Source organism: Ammospiza caudacuta, chromosome 7 (assembly GCF_027887145.1).
Source record: "Ammospiza caudacuta isolate bAmmCau1 chromosome 7, bAmmCau1.pri, whole genome shotgun sequence".
Lineage (NCBI taxonomy): Eukaryota > Metazoa > Chordata > Aves > Passeriformes > Passerellidae > Ammospiza > Ammospiza caudacuta.
Genome location: NC_080599.1, coordinates 4,723,943 through 4,748,786, shown reverse-complemented (window position 1 = coordinate 4,748,786; position 24,844 = coordinate 4,723,943). Strand labels below are relative to the sequence as shown.

The 24,844-nt window shown below is 49.1% G+C and overlaps 1 pseudogene; it reads left to right on the top strand.

Moving 5' to 3' along the window:
* The first annotated feature begins 2,187 nt into the window (after positions 1–2,187).
* LOC131560218 (olfactory receptor 14A16-like) lies at positions 2,188–3,135 on the top strand (annotated as a pseudogene).
* Positions 3,136–24,844: the final 21,709 nt, after the last annotated feature.

Sequence of the window (24,844 nt, the reverse complement as noted above, 5' to 3'; positions counted from 1 at the left end):
CCTGAAGCAGCCCAAGGCTTTGTGTGGAGAGGCAGAGGCAGGCAGGAGGCAGAGCTGTCAGCACAGGAAGGGCCCAGCCAGGTAGGGCAGCCGGGGGATGCCGACAGCCTGCAGGGACAGAGGCGCAGGGCAGGGACGCCGTGGGACAGCCTGGGCTGCACAGGCCACGGGGATGGGCAGCAGCTGCAAGACAGCCCTGCCAGACCAACTTGGGCAGCACTTTGGCCATGGCTGCTGGGCCTGGGCCTGAGGCCACGAGGGGACAAGTGACCCTTGCAGGGCTGGGGCCTCATTGCCTCCTTGTCCCTGCTCAGCAGCCTGGCAGGGGCCGCCCCATGCTCCTGCCCTTGCCATTGCACATCCCCACATGCCAGTGCCCATCCCGGGAAGAGCCCTGAGCAAGGAGGGAGGGACAGGATCTGCCTGGCCAGGGGCTGGGGCTCAGGCCTTGGCCCTTTGCATTCCTCAAACACATCCAGCTTTGCTCAGCACCAGAGACACCTTTGCCTTCTTTGTCCCCAGCTGTGATCACTGCCTCCAGTGTTCTGCTCTAAGTGGAATTTGGGGACACTTTCTCAGTCGTGTTCCTCAGTGGGAACCATTAAATCTTCAAGAAGTTTCAGAGTTTCAATTTAATTTTGAGTTCTTGAGAAGTTTTTGAGCACTCTCTCAGGGACTGAGTCTGATGGAAACAACACCAAAGTCCCAAGAGGTTCATTAAAGTCCCTGGGCTGTGTCTGTGCTGCTCAGCTTTAAAGGAACAACTCTTCCCAGGGCCAGCTCCTCTCCCAGCCCAGCAGGGCTGAGGGCTTTGCCTGCAGGCACTGAGGGGACAGGAGTCAGGCAGAGACAGGCTGAAGGCAATCGGATTGGGAAGACATTGATCTGAGACTTCACCTGGGGAAATATTTTCACAGCCCTGTGCATGGTGAGTGTGTGGGTGCAGGGCAATGTCCCCTGTGCTCCTGGAGGGATCTCCTGAAGCCAGCACACCCCACAGCCTGGGGGATGTGTCAGGAGGACTCTCCCCGTTTCTCTGTGGCACAGGAGCAGGAGGAGGAGGATGTCCTACAGAGCTGGGCTGCCCTGGGCACCATCAGAGGGACAGGGCAGGACGGCTCCTGCTGCCAGGGACGGCTGCAGGGGTTGAAGCTGGGGCTGCAGTCAGGGCTGCCCAGGGCTGTCCTGCAGAGCAGCTCCTGCAGCCCTCAGGGCTCTTGGCCAGTCCAGGGCATATGCCACCTGCCAGGGGCAGCTCTCAGCCTGCCTGGCAGCTCCCCATGGATGCTGCAGGGGAGAAGTTGGAGGTGGAAGGAGCCACCCCCATCAGGGCAGACTCCTGCTCTGGAGATGGTGCTGTATGGCCCAGGCTGCTCTCAGCTTTCTCCTAAAGGGAAGGGAAAGGGGCTGTCATCTTTGGCTGTGTCACTGAGACTCCTGCACTGTCACCCTGGGCATCAGCAGATGGGCCTCAGATCCCCCTCAGAAAGTGCCTCCTCAGCCTCCTCTCCATACAGACAGCAGCAGCTCCTTGGCTTGCAGCATCTCTGTTTGTCCAGCCTGCCCTTAAGGCCCTGCTGCCAGGGAGATGCCCCTGGGCAGTGCCCTGTGCTGGGAGGGGTCTGCAGGGCAGAGCTGAGCCCCCAGAGCTGGGCTGGGCTCTGGCAGCACTGGCAGGGACAAGGCTTGGATAGAGAGAAACAACTCCCAGTAGACACAACTTGAGGCAGCAGAGAGCCAGACCAACCCTTGGCATCCCTCCCTGTCCAGCTGTGTAGGGAAAGAGAGAAGGGCTTAGATAAATTGACTTTTAAACTGGAGTCTTAAAAAACTCAATTTAATTTTTCAAGCTCAGTTTATGTTGGATCACCCTGAACTAGAGGGAGGTGGAATGGGCAAAGTACACCTGTGTGGGGACCAGCCGGTCTGACTGCAATGGGGCAGAGGGAGCCCTGTTTTCCCTGTGGGCTTCCCCAGGGTTCAGGCTGAGAGCAGTGCTTAAGATGAATCAGTAAATCAGGAGCATAAACCCAAGTTCAAGAATAAACATATTGAGTGAAGTTTCCCCACAGGTAGAGAACTAGTTTTGAGGGAATCCCTAAAATAACCCTATAGGGTTGATTCCAAGAGCTTGGTCTCAGCTTTTCAATGTCTTGTTTCTACAGTCCACAATGCCCAGAGTTAGGAATGTCGAACAGCAGCTCCATCAGGCACTTCCTCCTGCTGGCATTGGCAGACACGTGGTAGCTGCAGCTCCTGCACTTCTGCCTCTTGCTGGGCATCTCCCTGGCTGCCCTCCTGGGCAACGGCCTCATCATCAGTGCCGTAGCCTGCGGCCACCACCTGCACACGCCCATGTTCTTCTTCCTGCTCAACCTGGCCCTCACTGACCTGGGCTCCATCTGCACCACTGTCCCCAAAACCATGCACAATTCCCTCTGGGACACCAGGGACATCTCCTACACAGGATGTGCTGCTCAGGTCTTTTTCTTTCTGTTCTTCATCTCAGCAGAGTTGTATCTGCTGACCGTCATGTGCTACGACCGCTACGTGTCCATCTGCAAACCCCTGCACTACGGGACCCTCCTGGGCAGCAGAGCTTGTGCCCACATGGCAACAGCTGCCTGGGGCAGTGCCTTTCTCAATGCTCTCATGCACACAGCCAATACATTTTCCCTGCCCCTGTGCCATGGCAATGCCCTGGGCCAGTTCTTCTGTGAAATCCCACAGATCCTCAAGCTCTCCTGCTCCAAATCCTGCCTCAGGGAGCTTGGGTTTCTTGCTGTAAGTGTCTGTTTAGCTTTTGGTTGTTTTGTGTTCATTGTTTTCTCCTATGTTCAGATCTTCAGGGCCGTGCTGAGGATCCCCTCTGAGCAGGGACGGCACAAAGCTTTTTCCACCTGCCTCCCTCACCTGGCCGTGGTCTCCCTGTTTCTCAGCACTGGGTTTTTTGCCTACCTGAAGCCCCCCTCCATCTCGTCCCCATCCCTGGATCTGGCCATTTCAGTTCTGTACTCAGTGGTGCCTCCGGCCCTGAACCCACTCATCTACAGCCTGAGGAACCAGGAGCTCAAGGAGGCCCTGAGAAAATTGATTGTACTGTATTTTCAGAAGCATTTCAGAACCATTTTCTGATGCAGAGCCTTCAGAATGTAACTCTTTAGAATCTCATCCTTTTTTCCCCTATGTCTCTGTTTTTATTTTGCAACTTTTTTCTACTGTTGGTATGTTTTTTACAAAATACTGCAGTATTGCACTTAGCATTTCTACATTAATATCTACCTTCTTTTGAAATATGAAGACATGCAAAAGGCTTTTTGCCTTGAGATTTAAATAAAAACAAGTGCTTGCCCTGACCTGTGTGCCCAGAATTTTTCCTGAGCCCTTCTCTTTCCCTGCAGGGGCAGTGCCTGTGAGCAGGGCTGCAGGGTAGAGACTCCCAGCACAGCAGCACAGCCAGGGATAATGGCCCTGGCTTTTCCCACATGTGCTCTGCCCAACTGCCCCCTGTCCTTCCCAGCCCTGCTGTGGCTGTAAGGCCGGAGTGCTCCTGCAGCTTGGTCACTGTCCTGCTGCGTGCCCCTGCTGTGGCCACAGGCTGGGCCAGGCCGTGGGTACTGCTGGGACACAGCTGGGTTCCAGCACAGCAGCTCCAGCAGCAAAGGGCATCTCCTGAGGGCAGGGCAGGGCAGGGAGGCTTTGCTCCCCTCCAGAGCTGCTGTCAGCAATGTGCCCCAGGAATGCCCTGGCACAGCTGAGCACCGTGCCTGGGGCAGGGGCGGAGTGTGCAGGGGGGGCTCACAGCAGTGTCCTGGCACAGCCAGAGCTCCTGGTATGGACCTGAGGCAGCAGCAGAGCAGGGCCTGGGCTGTGTCTTTGTTCTGGGCCAGCCTGGGAAGGTGGCCCAGGGCAATTGTCCCACACCAGCCCCTGCAACCACCATTGCCAGCACTGGCCTCTCCCCACCTGCAGGAGGTTGTTTGTCCCTGCGTGGAGGGACACCAAGTGACCAGGCCAGCAGGCCATGTTCGCTCTGTGCTGAGGAGATCTCAGCAGTGCATCGTGTGTGGGGGGAGAGAGGAACCCCAGTGAGCACAAACACCATCAGCAGCACCTGGGGCTGGCACAGTTCCAGTGGCACAAACAGGGCCTTGAGGCCACTTCACTCTGAGAGTAACGTCCTCTGGGCAAACACCTGAATTCTTTGTGGTGTTGTGGTGAGGACTGCACAGAGAGAAATATCCCAGGCAGGGAGGCTCCAGCAAAAAATGCTCAGGGCCGCCATGGACTGCATAGATAGACATTGGATAGAGTGAGGGTCTGTGGGGAGAAATCAGAGCTGCCTCCTTTCTGAACCAGCCTGAGGACCTGACAGGGCTGTGCTGTGTTCTGGGCACTAACCTGGAACTGAGGGAGGTGTAAAAGGCCTTTGGTGTCAGGGCTGTTGGGAAAGCTGGGCAGTGTCACTGTGGGACCTCTCTCAAACCCCTTGGAAAGGCCAGAGCCATCCCAGAGGGTCCTGGGCACTTGGGAAGGGCAGACATGGAACCAGTCTGCAAACAGGGCAGGGAGGGGGACTGGGAGAGTCACAGCCTGGTCAGGCTCAGCAGGGAAGGGGATGTGGCAAATCCTCCTGCAGCCATTCCAGGCACTAGCAGGACAGGGAAGGGACTGCAGAACCCACGTGGGAGGGAACAGAAGGGGATGTTGTGTGCCCAGACTTCAGCCAGGCCTGGGACAGGGTCTGCTGTGGTCTCCTCAGAGCCAGACTGGAGAGAGCTGGGCTGAAGGAGTGGAACAGGGGCTGGGTGGGAGTTTGGCTGAACAATGAGGGTCAAATGTCATCCATGGTACAGAGTCCTCTTGGCAGCCACACCCTGGTGACATCCCTCAGTGACCAGCCCCTGGCCACCACTGTGGAACATTTCTATTGTCTCTAAAATGGCATGAAATGTACTTTCAATTCCTTTGTGGATGCTGTGAAATTGCAGGTAGTCTGTGACTGAAGTCATCTAGTAAATGGTGACTGCAAAATGTAATTGGGCAAGATGACTGAGTTGGGTAAATTTATCTTGCCATCAGGTGCCAAGAAAGCCACAAGAAAGGGCAGAAAAAACTCATGCATCAGAAGAAAGGCAATTCAATAGGGAAAAACCCAAATCACACCAAAAACTAAAACCCCCAAACCTAATCAAAAAACCCAATGCAAGATCCAACCACAACAATACAAAAACCTTACAAACAAACCAACCACAAAAAGAAAAAGACCACAAAGAAAAGAAAAGCAAATTCACAGGAAATCTCCTATCAGCAGAAAGGCTGTTTAACCACCTTGTGGGAGGACAGGGTTCTGTAAGTGTAGGTGCTGTTTTGAAAGAAAATGTCTGAAAAAAAAAATTAATCCCTTATTTCCCTTGTCCCCCTGCTTCTCTCAGTTGATTGCTGATCATGGTGTGACATGGAATGGAACATCCCTTGGGTCCGTCCAGCCCAGCTGTCCCATCCCTGTTCCCCAGGAACACTTGCCCACCCCAGGCCCATAGGTTGGGGGAGTTGCAGACACCTCATGCGGGGCTAGCACTGAGACAGGAACAGGAGAACAGAACAACATTTACTCTTGTCAAGGACAGTAGAACAGAACAGCCCAGCCTTGGAGAAACTAATTGAGGATGTACCTTTGGCAAACAGAAGTCCCAAGAAATGCAAGCAGGATGCCAGCTCAGCTCTGCAAGGCTGAAAAAAGAGAAGTTATGCAGAACAATAATATTGCCCTTACTGAAAAGGAGGGGTCAAGGAACAGCCACCTAAAAAGGACACTGGATGTTGAAGACAAAACCCAAAGAACCATGAAAGGATTTGTGATAAGGGGTGCAACTATGTCAAATAAACTCAAAGGAAGTGGGGATAGCTAATGGATACATAATCAGTGTGTGTGATAAAAACTCTGTTCATTCAATGCTCAGTGCACTCCAATGGAGGAAGGACGGCCCAAGTGACCACCATGCTGTAATAAAGAATACCTGCTTTCAAATACTCAAAACTGTGTTCAGAAGTATCTATCCAGTGGATTTCAGCATGAGTGGTATCCTTGACTCCATTGTGCCCCACAGTTTCACAATGGCCCCTTGGTTCCATGAGGCCCCTCTGTATAACAATGGACCGTTGGTTCCACTGGGTTCCAAACTGTCAAAATGGCCTCCTTGGTTCTGCACTGCCACAATGCTCTCCTTGGTTCTACCAGGCCTTGGTGTGTCACAACAGCCCCTTGGTTCCATCAACTGCCACATTGTCACCCTGGTCTCTTGGATCTGCAGTGTCACAATGGACAATTGGTCAGAAGCAGCCCCGCTGTGTCACCATGAATATTTGGTTCCACGGGCCCCCCACAGTGTCACAATGGCCCCTTGGTTCCACGAGGTTCCACTGCATCACCATGGTCTCCTTGGATCCGCAGTATCTCCATGGACCAATGTGGCCCTACTGTGTCACAGTGGTTCCTTGGTTCTACTGCATAACAATGGAATCTTGGTCCCTTGAGGTTCTGTACTGTCACAATGGTCTCCTTGGTTCTGGACTCTAACAATGGACGCTTGGTTCCATGAGTTTCCATGATGTCACAATGGTGTCCTTGGTTCCACAAGGCCTTGCTGTGTCACTATGGACCCATGACTCCCTGAGCCGGTGTCAGAATGGCCCCTTTGTCCCATAGAGCCCCACAGTGTCACTATTGTCTCCCCTTGGTTCACTGAGGCCTTGCTGTGTCACAATGCTCCTTTGTTTCCATGAGGCCCCATGTGTCATAATGGTCTCCCATGGTTCCATGAGGCCCAGCTGTATCACAATGGCCCCTTTGTCCCATGGAGCCCCACAGTATCACAATTGTCCTCCCTTAATTCCATGAGGCCCCGCAAAGTCACAATGGATCTTTGATTCCATGAGTCCCACATTGTTCCAAGAATCCCTAGGTCCATGGGGCCCTGTAGTGTCACAATGGTCCCTTGGTTCCATGGTGCCACACAGTGTGACAATTGCCCTTTGGCCCAACAGGGCCTCATAGTGTCACAACGGACTCCTTGGTTCCATGGAGACACAAAGTGCCACAATGGCCCTTTGGTTTCTCAAGGCCTCAAAGTGTGAAAATGGACTCCAAGGTTCCATGACCTCCTCCTGTGTAAAAATGGCCTTTGGTTCTGAAGCCATTTATTATAATGGTTAATAGCTTCTGAAAAATAAAAGAATTAAAGACACTCAAAAATATATTAAGGGAATTGCAGCAGTTAATAAATAACCTAAAATACACTTTCAGGAAGATCTTTGATCAGATACTTAGGTAAGGCAATGTAAAAATACACTCACAATATTTGGATAGGTAATCTAAAATACACTCACAGAAGAAACTTTGGAATTAGAATATTTGAAGAAGAAGAAGTGGAAGCCAATAAGTTAAAGTGACCTGCCAACCCGTTAGGATCAAGCCAAGTACAACAGTTACTTCAGCTAAGTCATGGAAAAACATGCCAAGGATAACAGGAAGAAGACCAAATTAGGAAAAGCTTAAAATTTAACTGAGGAAGACCAAGAATTCCCAGAAGACTCCGCCTGCCTATGAATATGCATGTAATAAATGATGTAATCCTTGTTTAAAATTGTATAAAAAACCCGCTTTTGCGGTACATAATTTAGAAATCCATTTCGTGATTTCTCCGACGCGTCGTAATAAAATACCTCCTGCTTATCTGACTTAGGCTGAGTCTCTTAAGCAGTTATTCTCGCCTTTTGGGGCAAAATTCGGCATCATTTTCTGGCAACCCAGATGGGACCAGATAGGAGATCCGGGCCTTGAGGTCCTCCCGGGCCGGGTCCGGGGTCGGGATTCTCTGGGCGCCCCTGACGAATTTTTTTGTCAGAAGAGACCCCGCTGGACCGGCGCCTTGGTGGACGGAGGGTTCCCTGCATCTCCTGCTTCAATTAAGAGGTATTTTAATTGTTTATTGGTTTTATTGGTAGGGAAACGGGGGTCAGACGTGACCGCCCGAAGGGAAAGCTGGGGGACGCCCCGGTAACGAATCCCAGCTGGGTTAAAACCCCAGCATTGGGTTGCTAGCATTGGGCTGCTAGCATTGGGTTGCTAGCATTGGGTTGCTAGCATTGGTTTGCCAGGGTTAGATTCCCGGCATTGTTTTTGTAAAGAAAAGGATAAAGTCCTGCTGAAAGAAGTATTTGTTTATCTTGGTATTTTTGGTCTGTATGGGAAACTGTTTTAACATTGTGTTTGATGTTGTAATACTGTGAATTAAGGGTTAAGAACTGAAACTGCTATCTGAAGAGGTCTGTCAGCCGGTGATCTTTTGTGTCTGTTCTATGTGTTTGTTGCAAAATCTTACAGAAAACATCTTGCTGCTCTCTCTATAATTTTTAGAAGAGAATAAGTTGATAGATATCCGGAAGAAAATTGTGACCCCCTGCAATTGTTACACTGTCTACGGTTGCGATTGCACGAATCTGGCAAACTGGTGTCTCACGGTCTGTAGGTGACCTCGCGTGACCAAACCCGGTAACAGTCTGTTCTGATATAGACCATAAGGTAGGAATTCCTTTATAAAGGTGCGCGTGTATGGTTGAGAGTGAATAAGACGCAGCATCGCTGCGACGCGAGAAGCCAGGACAAAAGCGACTGAAAATTGTGTGTGAAGTGTTAAACCAACACAGGGAATAACTATGGGAAGTCAACAGAGTAAGGACGTAAATATGAAAACCCCCTTAGGATGTATCCTAAAACACTGGAAGGACTTGGGAGGGATCCCGGGGGGAAACATAAGTAAAAAGACACTCCTTAAATATTGTACACAGTGGTGGCCGTTGTACAAGTTAGATGACAATGAGAAATGGCCGCCGGAGGGAACAACTAATTATAATACTATTTTGCAATTGATGCTTTTCCTTCGCCGACTTAACAAATAGGACGAAGTGATGTATGCTGACATGTTCTTTAACCTAAGAAATAAACCGGAGTGGCAAAAAGAGTGCGGGGTAAATGTAGCACCTCAGGACCCCCTAGTACTAGCCCTGGAAAAAGATAAGAAAGGTTCAAAGCCTAAAGAACGGTGCTGTGATGCATGTAGCATTGGGCAACAATGTCTTAAATTGACAAGAAGGGATAGTGGAAAGGAGAGCGAAATAAGCCCGTGGGAATACCATCCATTCGCCCCAGGATGGGAAGGGCCTCTTCCCAGGCCAAAGGAGGAACAAGGGGATCTTAGCCCCTTAAAGGAGCTGGAACGATGGTGGAAATCTAAGTTTGGGCACAGTCCTCAGAAACTAGATAACACTTGGGAGGAGGATAGTCCATTAAAATCGGGGATGGACAAGAAGGAAAGCAGCCCGCAGGGACCAGATAGTCCACAGGGGTTGGGAAGCTACAAGGATGCTGACAGCCCACCCAGATTAGAAGTTGAGAGGGAAGAAGGCAGCCCACATGGAACAGAGAGTCGAGGGGAGACACGCAGCCTCCCCGAACTAAGTCCATATGGGGATGGTAGTAAAGTGGAGGTTTTGGGAAATCAGGTACCTGTAGAATAGAAACTAGCACACCGAGGACTGGGGATAACTCACTGGGAGGCAACGTCTCTAAGCTAAGGTATAGTGAGAAGAATGACACTGAGACATGCGAAAGGGAGGCAGAGAACAACTCACAGAAGCTGAATATAATAATTCAGATAGAGGATAAGAGAGATGGAAGGGGAACAGAAGATGAGGACAGTAGCCCGGAACAGGATAGGCGCCGGCAGATGCGGGAAGAAAGGCGACAGATGCAGAGCGAGGCGCGGCTGGACTGTGTAAACCATGCCAGGGGGGTAGTAGGAAAAGAGTTAACAGAAATAGAAGGTGAAGATGAAGAACAGGGAAAGGGAAAGAGAAAAGAGAAGAGAAAGAATGGGGAAGACATTGAGGCACAGGAAGATCCTGGGGAAGGGACTAGTCATTCGTATTATACCAGATCTGTGGCACAGAGGGAAGCAAAGCAAGAAGAGGAACGGAACCATACAATAGCTCCTCTCCGACAACTTATGCCAATGGTAGGAGAAAGGACCAGGGTAAAGGTACCGTTCTCCACAAGTGATCTGAACAATTGGAGGGATGAGGCAAGGAACTTCAGGAGGAATCCAGAGGGAGTAGCGAAGAGGTTTGAATTAATGGCAAAGAATTTAGATATTGATTGGGAAGATATAGAGGTGATGTTGTCAGAATTGACAGATACAGAAAGGGAACTCGTATTGGAAACAGGAAAACGACATGCTCAAGTATTATCAGGGAGACTAGAAGATAATTTCCCCAGCAGTAAACCAGAATGGGATCCGGGCAACGAAGAGCACTATCGACGATTGGTGCAGTACAGAAAGCTGATAGCGATGGGCTTGCGTAATGCGATCCCTAAGGCTATCAATTGGTCGATGTTATATGACATTAGGCAGGGAAAGGATGAGACCCCGTCAGAGTTTTTGGATAGACTTAGGGCAGCCATGAGACAATACACACCCCTGGACCCGGCAACGGAAGAAGGGAAACAACACCTGTTAGGATTAATGATGGGACAGAGTAACCCAGACATCAGAAAGAAATTGCAAAAGCTTGAACATCCAGAAAATAAAAACCTGGAGGCCTTGCTGAATGAGGCATGGAAGGTATATAATAATAGAGAAGTTGAGGAGAAGAAAAGGGAGGACAGGAGGATAGCTCGAGTAGTGGCTGTGGCAGTGGCAGCTCAGAAGACAGGTTACTCGGAACCTGGAACCAGGGGTAGGGGTAGAGGCTACCCGGTGAGAGGGGGAGGGAGGTTCCAACCCCACCCAGCTAGAGCAGGGCCAGATCAATGTGCATACTGCCTACAGACGGGACACTGGAAACAGGAATGCCCCCAGTTAAAGAGAAGGCTAATGGCCACCACTACCACCACACAGCAAGAAAGTGAATGAGGGGTACCGGTGGGCCATACCCTAGCAGACCCACTGGTTAAAATGGAGCTAGGGGAAGGTAAAAAGGAATTGGACTTTTTGATTGATACGGGAGCAACCTTTTCGGTTTTAAATCAAGAATTGGTACCTAAAAGTGATGAATTTGTACAAGTTGTGGGAGCAACAGGCCAACCAGAAAAAGCTTACTTTTTGAAACCTATCAAATACAAAATTGGGAAACAAATGGGAATACACCAGTTTCTGTATTTGCCAAATTCGCCAAAACCTCTACTAGGGAGAGACTTACTAGAGAACTTGGGAGCCATAATAAAGTTCAAAAAGGACAGATTTGAATTTCAAGTAAAAGAAGAACAACTGATTACAGCCCTAAGCCTAACAATCAGTTGTGTGAAACCTAAACCTGAGAATCACAATTTTGAGCGAGTCCTGAGCGAGGCATACCCATTAGTATGGGCTACTGATATACCTGGAAAATCAAAACAAGCAGCACCGATTGTTGTTGAACTTAAAGACGGGGCAAGACCGGTGGTAAGAAAACAATACCCTTTGAGAATAGAAGACAGGAAGGGGATTGAGCCCATAATCAAAAGGTTTCTGGAACTGGGGTTATTGGTAGAATGTGAATCGGATTTTAATACACCAATCTTGCCAGTAAAGAAACCTAATGGAGCTTATAGACTAGTTCAGGACTTGAGAGCAGTAAACGAAATAACCAAGATATTACATCCTTTAGTTGCTAATCCATACACGCTTTTAACTAGACTCAAGGATAATTTGGCCTGGTTCACCGTATTAGACTTGAAAGATGCATTCTTCTGCCTTCCCTTAGCTCCCGAGAGTCAAAAGATTTTTGCCTTTGAATGGGAATCTGTAGATAAAGGAAGAAAGACCCAACTTACCTGGACGGTATTGCCCCAAGGATGGGCGAACTCCCCTACGATTTTTGGGAATCAGTTAGCCAAAGAATTAGAACAGTGGGAAAGGCCGCTGGGAGATGGCACCCTTCTGCAATACGTAGATGACCTCTTAATAGCAACAGTGACAGAGGAAGAATGCATTGAATGGACTATTTCCTTGTTAAATTTCCTGGGTTTAAGTGGATACCGAGTCTCTCAACAGAAAGCACAGCTGGTGCAAAAAGAAGTGGTGTACCTGGGATACGAAGTCTCCAGAGGACAGCGATCCCTGGGAGCAGCTAGGAAAGAGGCCATCTGTCAAATGCCTAAACCAGAGACAGTGAGAGATCTGCGCGCCTTTCTGGGGATGACAGGTTGGTGTCGGCTATGGATCTACCAGTACGGGATACTCGCTAAACCACTGTACGATTTGTTGAAAGAAAATAAGGATGTTCTAGTTTGGACTCCCGAGGCAGAAGGGGCCTTCAAGAAGTTGAAGCTGGAGCTAATGAGAGCACCGGCTTTAGGTCTCCCAGATGTATCAAAACCATTCTGGCTGTTCTCCCATGAACGACAAGGGATGGCCCTAGGAGTCCTGGCACAGCAGTTGGGAACACACAAGAGAGCTGTGGCCTACTTCTCCAAGCGATTGGATGAAGTAAGTAAAGGATGGCCAGGCTGTCTGAGGGCAGTGGCTGCAGTGATAATTAACATAGAAGAGGCCAGAAAGCTCACACTGGGCCAAAAGATGACTGTGTTAGTATCTCACACTGTGTCGGCTGTGCTGGAACAGAAAGGCAACCATTGGTTGTCGCCTTCCAGATTCCTAAAATACCAGGCCATCTTGGCTGAATCAGATGACGTAACCATTCAGGTAACTAACATTGTGAACCCAGCTTCATTTCTAGAAGGGAGAGCCCCAGCAGAACCCATCGAACACGACTGCCTGGAAACAATTGAAGCCGTCTATTCCAGTCGCCCAGGTCTCAAAGAAGAGCCGCTCGAAGGTGCGGACAACTGGTTCTCAGATGGCAGCAGCTTCGTGAAGCAAGGAGTAAGAATGGCTGGCTATGCAGTCACCACTACAGAAAGGGTAATTGAGTCAAACCCCTTGCCTGCAGGGACCTCAGCCCAAAAGGCAGAGCTGATAGCTCTGACCCGAGCCCTGGAATTGGCAGAAAACATGCAAATTAATATATGGACAGACTCTAAATATGCCTTCTCTGTTGTACATGCTCATGGGGCCATCTGGAAAGAAAGAGGACTATTGACTACACAAGGAAAAACAGTCAAACATGCAGAAGAGATTCTGCGATTGCTAGAGGCGGTCCAACTCCCAGCACAAGTGGCCATAATGCATTGTAAAGGACATCTGAAAGGTAACACTATTCCAGAAATAGGGAACAGGAAGGCAGATACAGAAGCTAAATTGGCTGCCACAAGGAAAAGAGAAGTGGAAATAGTGGCCCTAATACCAGGAGAGCTGGATACCAATATCCAGCCAGAATACCAAGAATCAGATCATAGATGGATTCAAAAGAATAAAGGTAAACTGTTAGACAGTGGATGGGGACAATTAGAAACAGGACAGTTGATAATACCAGGGAACATAATGTGGCAGATTGTGAAGGCGGAGCATGAAAAGGCCCATTGGGGTCTAGATCCGCTTTATCAACATTTGCGAGCCAGGATAGCAGGACCGAAATTATTTACTACTGTAAAGCACGTCACATCCCAGTGCGAGCGGTGTCTGAAAAATAACCCGAACACAGGAACCAAAGTACATCAAGGAGCCATAAATCGAGGTAAATTCCCAGGTGAAGTATGGCAAATTGATTTTTCTGAACTCCCAAGAAAAGGGGGGTTTCGGTATTTGTTGGTACTAACTGATACATTTTCTGGGTGGCCTGAAGCATTCCCTTGTAGGACAAATAAGGAAAGAGAAGTGACTAAAGTACTGTTGAATGAAATTATTCCACGGTTTGGGGTACCAAAGAGCATTTCTTCGGATAGAGGTACACACTTCTGTGCAAAAGTGGTGAGAGCAATAAGCAAAGCATTACAAATCAAATGGCAACTACACACACCTTATCGTCCACAGGCCAGTGGGCAAGTGGAAAAGATGAATCATCTCATCAAACAGCAAATTGCCAAAATATGCCAGGAGACTAATTTGCAGTGGTATCAGGCTTTGCCTATTGCTCTGCTTAGGCTGAGAGTCAAACCAAGATCAAAAGAAAAGTTAAGCCCATTTGAAATTTTGTATGGTAGACCTTATGCTATGCAAGTTGTAAATGGGGACGCTATAGACCAAATCGGTAATTAGTATATTTATGATTATGTAATTACGGTGGGGAAACAGTTTGATAAGAATGCTACTGTGGTGATAGGGCACCAACCTAAACAACCCGACTGCAAATTGCATCCGTTTAATCCCGGTGATTGGGTGTATGTTAAGAATCTTTTAGGAAAACCCCTACAAGAGAAGTGGGAGGGACCTTTCCAAGTACTGCTGACTACCTTCACTGCGGTTCGGATCAAGGAGCGACCCACGTGGATCCATTACTCACGAGTCAAGAAAGCTCCGGAGAATAAAAAAGAGGAGCAGACATCATGATCCTGACTCCACCTCAGATCTTCACAACCCTGATCATTGGACTAATGATAAGTATAGTGCTTCCCCAAGGCTCTGTCTCAATAGACCCATGGTCTAACGCACACCAGTGTATCCACCCGGAGTTGGAAACAGGAACGAAGGGGCCCTACTTTGAGGTTTATGCCTTACGTAACAATCAACCATACGCGAGTAAAGTATGGGATCAGCCCTCTATAGTAGCGTACGAGGGAGACCAAATCCAAGTTGGTTGTCGAGAGCTTGACCCAGTAGAAGGAAAAACAAGACGGCTAGTATTAACAATCCAACCCTTGATGGCAGCCTCTGAACACAACCTAATCACCTTTAGTCCAGTGAAAATGGGAAAGCCCACTGTCTGGATGCAGCAGAAGGGCCCAATTTCATGTCAGTGGAGTGACTTCAGGGAAGATCCACCCGGATCACAACCCCGAAATTCAGTAATTTATAGAGAAGATCCGCTTGGGGAACTACATCCTCAAAACATAACCCTTGACTTACACCCTCTTCTCTTCTCTGCGGGAAAGATTGTAACATCTAATGGTCCTGAGGAAGGGAAAGCACAGTGTGAGATGGCATTTAGATTGGATCAGTCGATGAGGTTCACATGTGAAAGGGAGCTGAAAGCGCTGGAAATGGGTTTTGGCTTCCCTAAGCGTGCTGTCGCATATAAGGTAGCATTACCGGAAGACGTGATCCCATTGTATCCAGATCTAGACTTGCCCCAAGAAACCACTCCACCGGTGGTATGTAAAGTAGTACATAACCTAACCTTTATAGGGCCTCAGGTGATAAGAAAATCTAATGAACAAAAATTATTGTTAGACCCCACTTATTCCCTGAAAAAGGTGCAGATGAACCTTCACACCGATATTACGTATTTGCAAAAGGGTTGCCAACCATTTATACAGCAAAGCCTTAAGGGATGGAATGCATGGCTAGCAACAAGGTCTCATCATAGAAGAGTACAAAGAGATCTAAGTGGATGGATTGGCACTGGATTTGGTATATTAAACACGATAGATCAAGAAGTATTAGTGAATAAATTAAGTACCGTTACGTCGAACTTAGGAAAGCTAAAAATGCCCCTCAGTTCATCCATGCTCACATTAGCAGAAACACAATCACTAGTAGTAAAACTACTAACCATGGTAGCAAACCATACTGAAGAGGATTTTTTGAAGTTCGCTAACTATACAGGGGAACTTAGCAAAGAAATTGCACTAGCTATCCAGTGCCCTCAGACACAACAATGGGTACAATCAGTAGCGGCAGGAATAATGAGAGAAGGAATGTCAGGTATATTACCTCAAGAGATAAGAGAAACAATACTAAAGGACAATCATACTACACAATTTGAGAAGGACCACCAAGCCTGGTGGCAATTAGTAAATTTCACTTATGAGCCTCAACAGGAACACATTGAAGCCTATGTCCTCACCATTAGTGCAGCAGAGGAAAGAGCTATCTTTCCTATCCTCACTCTAGGGACAATACATCAAGATGTTATTGTCAAGCCCATAGACCATAATGTCTGGGCTAGTTATGATAATACCAAAAATAGGTGGCAATCGGTTAGCACAGAAGCATGTATTCCTAGAGGACAATTAGGCTATGTCTGTGAAAACGCTGTAGTAGAAGCGGAAGATCTATGTTTAGATGCTGAAAATAGTGTATGTGCCTTTGAAATGCTTCCGCATAATAAAACACAATCACAAGTTTATTATATAGGGAATGGGTGCGCTTGTGTGAGGACAGCTTGTGATAACGTCACCATAGATAATTGCCAAGAAGAGACTAACAATACTAACTTTTGTGTATGCAACTTCACCAAGATAGTAGGTTGTGACTTTCATTATACTGTCCCAATAACTACTCAACAGCTAATTAATGCAGATTTTGACCTATATCAAGAGATACCGAAATTACAAATAGGGATGGACGTCGAAGTCCTTAAAGCAATGCTCACACATCCTAAAGTAAGGGAATTAATACAAAAGGTAAATCAAACAACCAAACGAATGGTATGGCAGGTAGAACATAATTCAGAAAAAATACAGAATGTCCTGACTAAAGTAGAACAAGTAGGCCAGCATCATTGGTGGGATATCTTTGTAGGATACTCCCCAACAGCTACACAAGTCTTTAACTATCTGGTGCACCCAACGCTAATAATAATCATAGTTCTGTTACTATTAACTCTTACAAATATTTGCATGTGGTGGAGACTGAGAATTATAATGAAAAGAACCCAAATGATCTGGGCTATGGTACGAGCATATCAGCGCCCTACAGGGTTAGAATTTGACGAAAGAATTCGTAAGTAATAAGAAAAGGGGGGAAATGAAGCCATTTATTATAATGGTTAATAGCTTCTGAAAAATAAAAGAATTAAAGACACTCAAAAATATATTAAGGGAATTGCAGCAGTTAATAAATAACCTAAAATACACTTTCAGGAAGATCTTTGATCAGATACTTAGGTAAGGCAATGTAAAAATACACTCACAATATTTGGATAGGTAATCTAAAATACACTCACAGAAGAAACTTTGGAATTAGAATATTTGAAGAAGAAGAAGTGGAAGCCAATAAGTTAAAGTGACCTGCCAACCCGTTAGGATCAAGCCAAGTACAACAGTTACTTCAGCTAAGTCATGGAAAAACATGCCAAGGATAACAGGAAGAAGACCAAATTAGGAAAAGCTTAAAATTTAACTGAGGAAGACCAAGAATTCCCAGAAGACTCCGCCTGCCTATGAATATGCATGTAATAAATGATGTAATCCTTGTTTAAAATTGCATAAAAAACCCGCTTTTGCGGTACATAATTTAGAAATCCATTTCGTGATTTCTCCGACGCGTCGTAATAAAATACCTCCTGCTTATCTGACTTAGGCTGAGTCTCTTAAGCAGTTATTCTCGCCTTTTGGGGCAAAATTCGGCATCAGTTCCATGATGCCGCATAGTGTCACAATGGTCTCATTGATTCTGCACTTTAAGAATCCCCCCTTGGTCCCTTGGGGCCCCACATTGTCACTATTGTGCCCTTGGTTCCATGAGGCTTTGCTGTGTCACAATGCTCCTTTGGTTCCATGAGGTCCCCTATGTCACAATGGTCCCTGGCTTCCATGAGGGCTGGAAGTGTCACAGGGGTCTCCTTGGTGCTGCAGTGTCACAATGGACCCTTGGTTCCATGGGGCCTCACAATGTCAGAAGGGTCTCCTTGGTTCCATGAGGCCCTGCAGAGCCCCTTGATTCAACAAGGCCTCCAAGTGTCATCATGGCCTCCAGGATTCCATGAGACTCCGCAATGTCCCAATGGACCTTTGGTTCCACGGGGTCCTGCACTGTTCCATGAATCCTTCTTTCCATGGGGCCCTGGAGTGTCAGAATGGACTCCTTGGTTCCATGGTGCCGCACAGTGTGACTATACTGCCCCTTGGCCTGCCAAGACCCCACAGTGTCACAATCGTTTCTTGCTTCCATGAGGCCTTATAGTGTCACAATGGTCTCCATGATCCCATAAGGCCTTGCAGTGTCACCACAGACTATTGGTTTCATGGAGCCCCACAGTGTCACTATAGTCCCCTTGGCTCCACAAGGCTCTGAAATGCCACAATGGCCCTTTGGTTGCACAAGGCCTCCAAGTATAAAATGGCCTCCATGGTTCCATGAGATCCTGCTGTGTCACAATAGACCTTTGGTTCCATGATGCCCAAGAGTGTCACAATGGTATCCTTGGTCCCACAGTGTCAGAATGGACCCTTCATCCCATGGACATCCACAGTGTTCCCTGCAGTCCCCTTGATTCCACCAGGCCCTGCCATGCTCTACAGGCCCCTTGGTTCCAGTGGGTTCCAAAGTGTCAGAACAGTCTCCTTTATTCCATAAGGCCCCACAATGTCCCTATGCTCCCCTTGTTTCCACAGGGCCCTACAGTAGAACAATGGATTCTTGGTTTCATGAGGTTCCTCAGTCCCAATGGTCTCCTTGGATCCGCAGTGTCACAGTGGCCCCTTGGCTCCATGTGGCCACGCTGTGTAACAATGGCTCGTGGTTCCATGAGGCCACACAGTTTAACAAGGGACCCTTGGCTCCATGAGGCCTTGCTGTGTCATAATGGACTTCTGGTTCCATGAGCTCTCACACTGCCAGCAGCAGTCTCCTTGGTTCTTCAGTGTCACCATGGACCCTTTGTTCCATGAGGTTCCACAGTAGAACACGGTCACCTTGGTTCCGTGAGGTTCTGCAGTTTAACAATGGACCCATGGTTCCACCAGGCCGTGCTGTGTCACAATGGCCCCTTGGTTCCAAGAGGTTTCTCAGGGTCACAATGGTCTCCTTGGATCTGAAGGATCACAATGGACCATTGCTTCCATGTGGCACCAATGTGCCAAAATGGATTTTGGTTCCATGGGGTTCTGCTGTGTCATAATGGACCCTTTGTTCCATGAGTTTGCTCAGTGTCACAGTTGACTCCTTGTTCTGTGAGGCCTCGCCATCGCCAAATCTCCAAAATATCAGAATAAGACCCGTTAACACTAATTTGCTTTTTAAGAGGAGAACATTTATTCAGGCCTGAGGTCTAGTGAGGGATAACTTCTAACCTTATGTGGACATGTTATTCTACCAGCATCAGTAAGTGTGTATTACAATTTACTCACTTCCATAAAACCCACCCCAAGTTCCCAGATTCAGTCCTTCGATTTTCTGTCGCTACATTTTTGAGACAGATGTCTTCTCTTCCAACCATCCTTGCTGGGAAAGCAGCTCCTGCATGCCTTGTTCCTGTGCTAAAAGTTCACAGGCGCAGTAAAAATTGAATTAATCCTTTTGATATCAAGGCCAAGGCTTTGTGTAGGCAGGCAGAGGCAGGCAGGAGGCAGAGCACTCAGCAAAGGAAGGGCCCAGCCAGGTGGGGCAGCCGGGGGATGCCGACAGCCTGCAGGGACAGAGGCGCAGGGCAGGGACACCGTGGGACAGCCTGGGCTGCACAGGGCACAGGGATGGGCAGCAGCTGCAAGACAGCCCTGCCAGAGCCAACTTGGGCAGCACTTTGGCCATGGCTGCTGGGCCTGGGCCTGAGGCAGGAGCAGGAGACAAGGGACCCTTGCAGGCCTGGGGCCTCATTGCCTCCTTGTCCCTGCTCAGCAGCCTGGCAGGGGCCGCCCCATGCTCCTGCCCTTGCCATTGCACATCCCCACATGCCAGTGCCCATCCGGGCAAGAGCCCTGAGCAAGGAGGGAGGGACAGGATCTGCCTGGCCAGGGGCTGGGGCTCAGGCCTGGCCCCTTTGCATTCCTCAAACACATCCAGGTGTGCTCAGCACCAGAGACACCTTGGCCTTGTTTGTCCCCAGCTGTCATCACTGCTTCCAGTGTTCTGCTCTAACTGGAACCTGGGGACACTTTGTCAGTCTTGTGCCTCACAGGGATCTATTTAAAGCACAAGAATCTTCAGTGTTTCAATCTCACTTTGAGTTCTTGAAAAAATTTTTGAGCCCTCTCTGAGGGACTGGGTCTGATGCAAAGAGCACCAAAGCCCCAGAGGGTCATTAAAGTCCCTGTGCTGTGTCTGTGCTGCTGAGCTGGGCCGGGCTCCTGGCCCAGAGGCAGCTCCTGGCAAGGGCAGCGCTGCAGAGAGACAGCTCTGGCCAGGAGCAGCTCCTGTGCACAGCCCAGCAGGGCTGGGGCGCTGCCAGGGCCCCTCAGGGACACCAGCAGGGCACAGACAGAGCTCACAGGGGCTCAGCACTGGCAGGGGCTGTGGGATGGCCCAGAGGGGGCTGTGTCACACCAGCACCTCTGTGGCTGTGTCATAGAGGCACAGAGCAGCTGGGATGTCAGCAAGGGGCTGTGCGACAGCACAGAGTGGGTTGTGTGAGATCATGGTATGACTGTGTGACATTAAAGAGTGGGCTTTGAGGTCAAAGTGTGTGCTGTGACATTACAGAGTGGCAGAATGACATCACAGAGAGGCTTTTGTGGCATCACTGAGAGGGTTGTGACATGACAAAGTTGGCTGTGACATCATAGAGTAGGGTGTGAGGCCACAGAGCAGATCCTACCATTATGGAGGGTGCCTCTGTGATGTCAGAGAGTGGGTTGTGACATCACTGGGTAGCTGTGTAAAATCATAGAACAGGCTGTGACATCACAGAATAGACAGTGACATCACATTGTGATTTTTTGACATCAGCATCTTCTGTGTCATCACAGGATGCTGTGTGACATCACAGGGGCTGTGTGACATCACAGGGGCTGTGTGAGGTCACTGGGGAGGTCACTCTGCCCCGGCCCCCCTCACAGCTTCCCCCAGAGCAGTCCAACACTGCTCGTGCACAGCAGTCCTGTCCCCTCGGGTCCCTCCGCCCCCGGCCCCACAGCCTCCCCCAGAGGATGTTCAATGAGATCTGTTATAAATTTAACTCCGCAACGAGTCAAGTTGTCCAATTGGAATTTATTAATTATAGCAAGCAAAGGTAATAAGCAAAGCAGCGCTGGGCGACTGGGGAGTCTTCGCTCCACCAACAGCCGCACCCAGTATCTAACAAGTCCCCTTCTTATACGTATACAAGTCCACGTATACAAGTCCATTTCCTTATACGTGTTCTTCCCTTGGCACATGCTCCAATTGTTGCTAGGGGGTCTTCTTCTACCCCCTGGTGGTCGCTGGATAAAGGCTCAAAGTCTTCCTCAGGCCTGTACTCTTGACCTCGGAACACTCGCCTTCCTTATATTGTGGTGGTGTTTGGCTGATTTCTATTTCTCGGCTGGCTCTTCTTAGTTCCTAAAACTTAGCTTTTTGCATGGTTAATATTTGCGCAATGCGTGGTTAATGTCTACACAGGCAATAGCTGATATATTATTCTGGGTTATGTATTTCTTAATCACATGGTTGCCCATATCGGGGTTTAGTGAACAGGGATATTCATTACAAGATTGACCCCAGAGCCTGACATGGGGACGGGGGCCCGGGGCCCTGGGGCTGGCACAGGGGGACAGGGAGCCCCTGGCAGCGTCCCCGTGTCCCCCAGGGCCAGAGCCTGGGCCAGGGCTCGTCCACCCTGTTATGAACAAGGCCTTGAGAGTGCTGAAAAAATCCCCAGCAAGGGGTCAGCAAAAACTAGATTTAATATTAAGGGACAGCAGCACAAAATTCGTTGGCAAGAGTCAGTCTGGTCCTGACAGTGTTTGTAGGGCCCCAAGAGAGGGGCTTCAGTCCCAGCAATGGTTCATCCTGGCTGCACTTGGCACCAACAGCTTTCTTTGGCAATGTGAGAACAGGGATGTTGTGCCACTGAGGGAACAAAAACAGTTCCCAGGGCTGCTCCTACACAAAGCAGGAGCTGGTTGGGCAGCAGCAGTGCCTGGAGCAGACAGTGTTTGTGATGAGCTGCAGAGGAGCTGAGCCCAGGGGCTGTTGGCCAAGGCTGAGGCCCAAGGAGCATTTCTCAGCTGGCAGGGCGGCCTGAGAAGGGGAGGGGGAATGCAGCAGCACAGGGCCCATGGAACCAAGGGACCATTGTGACACTGTGGGGCCTTGTGAGACCAAGGGACCAGTGTGACCCTGTGGGGCCCTGTGAGACCAAGGGACCACTGTGACACTGTGGGGCCCTGTGAGACAAAGGGACCACTGTGACACTGTGGGGCCCTGTGAGACAAAGGGACCATTGTGACACTGTGGGGCCTCACGGAATCATGGAGACCACTGTGACATTGCTGGTCTTCATGGAACAAAGGGGGCTGTACTGACACTGTATGGCTCTGTGAAATGCAGGGATCATTGTGTCGCTGTGAGGCCCCAGCAAACCCAGGGTCCATTTGTGACACCACGAGGCCTCATGGAACTGTGGAGACCATTATGACACTTTGGGGTGTGATGGAACCAAGGGGCCATTGTGATGCTGCAAGACTCCATGAAGCCGAAGGTCACTTGTGACATTGCAAGGCCTCATGGAACAATGGAGACACTATTAAGTGACTTTACAGCCTCATGGACCCAAAGGGCCATTGTGACACTGTGGGGCACCATGGCACCAAGTAGACCATTGCTACACTGAGGAGACTCATGGGATTGTGGAGACCATTGTGACACTATGAATCCCCATGGAATAAGCACAGAATTGTGATACTGTGAGGCCTTGTGGAACCAGTGAGACCATTGTGACTCTGGGGGTCCGCACAGAACCAAAAGCATCATTGTGATACTCTGGGGCCTCGGGAAACCAAGAGACCTTTGTGAAACTGCAGGCCTGCATGGAACCAAAGGGCCATTGTGACATTGCAGGGCCTGATGTCATCAATGGTCCATTGTGACACTGTGGAGACAAAGGAGACCATTGTGACACTGCAAACCCCCAGGGTCCAAAGGCTCATTGTGACATTGCAGGGCTCATGGAATAGAGGAGTCGTGTGACACTGTGGGGCCTGGGGAACCATGGAGACCATTGTGACACTGCAAGGCCTCATGGAATCATTTGGACCATTGTGACACTGCAGAGCCTTCTGAAACCCAGGGACCGCTGTGACAATGTGGGACCGCGTTGAACCAAAAGTCCGTTTTGACACTACAGGACTTCTTGTAATCAAAGGGACCATTGTGACACTGTGGGACTCTATGGAAACAAGGCACCATTTTGGCACTGTGGGGCCGCATGAATCCATTTTGGCTCTATGGGGCCCCACAAAACCAAGGGAACACAGAACAGGTCTGGCTGGTTTGTCCTCCCAGGGGCCACCTGACTGGTCCAGCTGACCTTGGCATGTTGAGGGTCTCTTCTGCTGCTGTAACACTGGGATTCCATGCTTTTCTTGCCATGGAAAAGAACTCTCCCCCTCCTCCAGGAATCTGTGTCCAAAATTGGGATTTCACCTCCAAATTTCCTTATATCCAGAGATTGTTCCCATAGGAATATGGTCAGGACAAGTCTGGCTGGCAATGGTTTCACAAGGATCACCTCTCATTGATCCTCGAAACACTGGGGAAGGCAGCGTGCTTTCCTTCCTATGGGAAAGAACTGTCCTGCTTCTCCAGGCACTCATGGTCAAGACTGGGCTTCCACATCTAAAATTCCCTATGTCCGAAGAATGCTTCCAGACAAAATCTGCCATTCATGACAAGTCTGGCTGGCCTTGACCTAGTGAGGCTCACACCTGCCTTCCAAACACTGGGGCTCAAGGCTATGGAATAGAACTCTCCTTCTCATCCACGTGCCCATGGCCAGAATGGGGATTTCACTTCCAACATTTTCCATTGTGACAGACTGGAGGAGATTGTTGGCTGGAAACACGGCGTGTGAGGGGAGGAAGGGGCAGGTCCACCCTTGCCCCGCCCTGGAACCCAAGCACTGCCTTGCCCTGGAACCCCAATCCCCCCAGAGCCTCTATCCCAGCCCAGCAGTGGCTGCCAGTCCCTGGCACAGCACAGGCAATTCTCCACAGTCACCTCTGCAGCCCCAGCCCAGCTCCTGAGGGACCAAATGAGCCCAAGGCCCACCTGGTTGAAGGGCCCAGCAAGATCAAGGGGAATTGAAGGCTGGCCACAAGACAAGCACACATCTTGACCCTACCTCCTCTTGGAATTTCCATCTGAACACCACTGAAATCCAGGAGTTTGTAGTTCTGTGTGTGCTTCTCTAAATCTTTTATGTTTTTCTCTCTTTCTGTGTCTTCTTCTTCTGTTTCTGTGCTCCTGCAAATTTTGATTAACAATTAATTGAACAGGCTTAGAGTTTGTGAAGTTGAATGGGCCGAGTCAATGCCTTGAGAAGTGTTTTTTGTTGACTGAATATCTGTCATAGTCTGACGTGAGAAGAATTTTTAAAAGTAGTGCAAAAGTTTTTGTGTAACTGACAACCTGTTAAACCACTAAGATACTGAACACGCCTCTGTGAAACACATATGTTAAAGACAAAAAAATCCAGGAACCTCCTCTTTCTTTTTCAGTCAACAAAGAAGCAGTGGGCCCTGGCCCTGGCCCGCATCTCAACCAAACCAAACCAAACCAAGCAGCCCTGCCATGGGCTGAGCCCCTTCTCCCCTCACCCGGGTGTCCCCACCCCATCGGCCCCATTCAAACCAAACTAAACCCCAACAACTAACAAACAGGAAAACTGAAGAGGCCACAAAACCCCAACCGGAACAAAGCTACCCACAGCTATTAAAATCTTACTACCAAGTCCCTCCCCACCACCAATAACACAATTAAAACCAAAAACTCCTACAACCTTCAACCCATACAAAATGACCCTACCACTAAAATTAAACACATGAAAACCAAAAAACCAACCATAAAACTAATACGAACACGACTTCCACCACAAGTTACTGGAGGCTCAG